Source organism: Hipposideros armiger, unplaced genomic scaffold (assembly GCF_001890085.2).
Source record: "Hipposideros armiger isolate ML-2016 unplaced genomic scaffold, ASM189008v1 scaffold_182, whole genome shotgun sequence".
In the NCBI taxonomy this organism is placed as follows: domain Eukaryota; kingdom Metazoa; phylum Chordata; class Mammalia; order Chiroptera; family Hipposideridae; genus Hipposideros; species Hipposideros armiger.
In genome coordinates this window covers 622,328-627,120 of record NW_017731532.1, presented here as the reverse complement: position 1 = coordinate 627,120, position 4,793 = coordinate 622,328, and positions in this window count along the sequence as shown.

Genomic DNA, 4,793 nt, shown 5'->3' with positions numbered 1-4,793 from the left:
TGCTGCAATTTGAGAAAGAGAAGCAGAAAAGTAGCTGATATAAAAATTTTATTAAAGTGATATGTTTTGTAGGGTATATTCTAGATTCAGGTCAGATTTGGTCTAATCACAACATATTCTATGTCTATTCTGAGTATTAATCATTGAGGTGATGGAAGACCCAAAAGTGTGAAAGATTTTATATTTGTTACGCTATACACTATATCAAGAATGTGGGCCAAAGTGCTTGAGAAAGATGTCCATCGAGTACTGAAATTTAAAAAGTGGTTCTTTTTTTTTTTAATGAATAATACTCCATTGTATATATACCACATATTCTTTATCCATTCATCTATTGATGGACACCTAAGTTATTTCCATATCTTGGCTATTGTAAATAATGCTGCAATGAACATAGGGGTGCATATATCTTTTCAAATTAGTGTTTGCAATTTCTTCATATAAATACCCAGAAGTGGAATTGCTGGGTCATATCATAGTTCTATTTTTACTTTTTCGAGGGCTCTTCATACTATTTTCCAAAGTGGCTGCACCAATTTACAGTCAGGGGTAGGGGGATGGGGGAAAATGGTGAAGGGGACTATAATGAAGCATATTGTGATGACTTTGCACAGTGACAGTTACTAGACTTAGTGTAGTAATCACATTGTAAGCTATACAAATGTTGAACCACTAGTTTGTACACATGAAACTAATATAATATTGTATACCAACTATAATAAATTGTGTTTAAAAACTGAAATAGCCATTTTAAAAAATGGTTCTTCTTAACCCTCTGATATCAGGAAATCCAGTTAGCTAACCTGCCCGATATTTGCATGAATTGCCTCCTCCTCTTATTCTGGGCCTCAGCCCAAATGTCACCTCTCTAGAGAGTTCTTCTCTGACCCCTTAGCTAAAGTCACCCCGCCCAATTCCATGCTTTTATTTTCTTCATAACACTTATTCCTATGCTGAGTTATCTTACTTATTAGATTTTTTTTGTGTTGATCTTTGGTCTTTCCCACTAGAATGTGAGTTCTGTGGGAGTAGGAACTCTGTGAACTGCTGTGCCTAGAACCGTGTCTGGCATGTGAATGAATGAAAACAATGGCTGAATGTAAATCATTAAACAGTAGGTTTGCAGCCTCACCGTTCTCTGTTGTTGAGGGTATGGGGTCTGAAGATGGATAAAACCCCACACAGTTGAATTTCTACCATTGTTTCCCAGACACCTGTCCCTGCATTATGGAAAGATGAAGAGGCAATGCCCTTACAGCAAGAAGGGCCTCCGCCCTCACCCCATTATCACACACTTTAAGGGGCTCTATGTATCGTGAGCACAGTCACCCGAATTTTTATTAAACCATACATGAGATGCTCTGCCTCTTGGTATCTGGCACTCAGCACTGACGTGGCACCATCCTTAACCCTAAATACCCACTCTAGCAGGTGACACTGTCCAGGGCCCAGCGAAATGCCGCTCCACCTTGTTTGCCCTATGTCCTCAACCAAAAGGAGGTTATATCTGAGTTTAATAAAAGCTTGTGTTATTTCAGGGCCAGCGATAAACACTGCTTTAGAGTGTTAGAGAATTTGGGGAAATTTCTCAGGTAGGTGAAAAGAGAAATTAATTCTCTTGGCAAAACTTTACCATGGGATGGTTATGTATAAAACAGATTCTATTGCACGCCAAGGTATTCCTGGGAGTACTGGCTTCTTTCTTTTTCTTTTCTTTTTTTCATGTTCTAATTCCTGACTCAGGAGATACTTGGAAATTAGGGCAGTATTGGCCACAGTGGCACAGAGCAGCTGTGTAACTTTCTACAATATAAAAGTTACTCATCCAAACATCACCAGCCCATCAACAGAACAGGTAATGTGTAACAATGATTAAACTCAGTTATGTTTTATATTTTGCAAATTTTCTATTTTGTCACCATGAATGTATATGTTTAGGATGGGAGGATAAAATATATTGTATTTAACAATTTGCTCCTTATAATCTTAAATATTTAGATTTATGGTGTGTGGGCCTTCATTTGGACTTTTGCTCTAAGATCCACAATGTTTAGAGACAGGCTTGCAATGAAGAGCATGTGTCCTGCACTATTTCCCTGTTCTGGTTACTATTACTGCACAACAGAATACCCCAAAACTCAGAGAGAAAGGTCATGTGTAGGGTAGTGTCCAGTCGTGTTTAGCTGGAGAAACCTAAACCTCTTGGCCACTAGGTTGACTTGATTCCCCATAGGATTCTTTCCCCTGATCAAACCTGTCTACAAGTGTGATGTTGTGAGCCCAGTCCTCTAGAGAATAGCAAAGATTTGCATGCTGGAAGTGTTTAGGGAGTGCTTCCCCAAACAATATCTGTAAGGCAAGGTGAATTAGTTTCCTGTTGTTGATGTAACAAATTACCACGAACTTAGTGGCTCAATGCAGCACAATTTATTATCTTACAGTTCTAGACATCAGAAGTTCAAAACGGGTTGACAGGCTGCATTCCTTCTGGGGTTCTTAAGGATACTCTGTTTTCTTGACTTTTGCGTCTTCTAGAGGCCACCTACATTCCTCAAGTCGCGGCCCCTTTCTCCTCCTTCAAAACCAGCAGCATAGGGCCGGCCGAGTGGTGCGATGGTTAACAGCTGGCTTGGGACGCCAGAGGGCCGCGGTTCGGATCCCACATATGAGGGCCAGTGACGCTGCCCTCCACAGCTGAGATGCTGAACAACAGCTCAGCCTGGAGCTGGGCTGCCCGTGAGTCGCCGGCGATGGCGTAGGCTGCAGCCCCTGTGGCAGTGGGTTGCCATGGGCTACCGTGTGTAGCCAGCAGCCAGCGTGAGTGGCCAGCAGCCGCAGTGAGCAGCCGTCCAGAAGCCGGCGACTGATCTGCCTCGCCCAGGAAGAGCGCAATGATGGTGCCAACTTGGGCCAGTGAAGTGGCGCCCTCCACAACTGGACTGAAGAACAAAGCGACAGCAACTTGTCTGTTCCTCTTTCCCCAATTCCCCAGCACTGTTCCCATCCCCCAATTCCCCAATTAAAAAAAAAAATCTTTAAAAAAACCCCAGCAGCATAGCATCTTCTCTCTGACCTGCCCTCCTAATTCTCTCTTATAAGGACCCCTGTGATTACATTGGGTCCACCAAAGATAACCTACCTCCAGATCTTTAACTTAATTACCTCTGCAAAGTTCCTTTTGCCATGTAAGTAACATATTCACAGGTTATGGGGAGTAGAAGTAGACATCCCTGGGAGGCCATTATTCTGCTGACTGCAGAAGGGAAGAGAACAGGACTGAGCAAGGGGAGAAGCTGGTATGTGATGTAGATGCAACAGAGACCTCAGCCAATCACGGAGTGTCTAAACCAGGCACGTTCTTCAGAAACATACCAGACTGAGACCAGAGACCAGGCCTTTGTACTCCCCAAAGTAGCTGTTCAGTGAATACTAATCGCCTCAGAGAAGGAACAAACACTAAAGCCTGGCAGTTCCCTTCCACTAAAGACAATTCCTGGGGAGGTACCCAGGTGTAACCCTGCAGTAGAGACACTCTTGGCAGTTGGGGGAAATGAATGTTTGGGTCCTGAAGACCATATCTGTGCAGCACATCACCAAATCCACTAAAGCCCACCCTTGGCACTGCTCAGATCCACTTGCTTTGCACAGTAGGAAGTCACACCACCTTGGAATAGCTGCCCCCAAATTCTGGTTGGTCTCCTTTCCTGGAGAAAATTTACAAAAGGAAGTTAAATGGAACAAACTATAGCCCCGATTGCTGCAGCTGGTTTCAGAACTGTGGCTGATACTAATAACTTCCCTCCTCGGCTACCTATCCCAGGTTACCCTTGGCTAGTATACTCACTGGCTTAGGCGGTTCACCTGGTGGGTCTGCGGTCACCATGCCACACACAGGCCACAGCTGCTGCATAGGTCTTTTATCACCTATCACCTAAAATTGGGCAAGGGAGAACCAAGGGATGCCCCCCAAGAATCACTGCATGCCAATTGTATTTTTGTCTTTCACAGAAGTCTCACCTTTTCCTGGAGTTCAGGGTCAGCTACCCCTAGCAGGGTGGTGACACCTTTCCTTTTTGCTGGTCTCTTGGCACAAACAGCCTGAAGTGACCAGGGCTCTTGCTGGCCCCCCAGCAGGAGTGTTTCCCCTTTTGGGAATCAGGAGTTCTAAATCCACAAAACCTGGAATTGTGAAGACTGCAACCACACATTCCTAAAGTGAGTCACCAGAAGTGTGGTAAGTGGGTTCGTTCCTGCTTTCATCTCTTGTTTCCCAGACCCTTGTGTTCTATTAAGGACACAGTATAGGGACATTATAATGGTCTTCAGTGGTCTCCTACCTCCACTTCTTCCGCCTTTGCCCCCCACAGTCTATTCTCAGCAGAGCAGCTGGAGCGATCTTATTGAGACAGAACACAAATCATATTCCTCTGCTCAAAACTCTCCAATTCCCCATTTTACTCAGATTAAAAACCAAAATCCTTACAAGGGCCCTGAAGGCTCTACACAACGCTTGTATTACTTTTCTGATGTTATCTCAGGACCCCTGCCTGCTCTGCTCCACACGCCACTGTGCTGCTCCTCAAACATGCCAGGGACGCTTCTACCGAAGGGCCTTTGCACTTGCTGGGCCCTCTTCCAGAACATCGTCATGTTAGAACAACCCAGGTGATGCTGCAATAGCAAACAACCTCAGGATCTCAGGGTTAAGGCAGCAGAGCTCAAGGGTCAGAGGTTGGCTCTGGTCCATGTCATTCCAATCAAGATACAACCTGCTGGGGCCTCTTCTTTCTGGA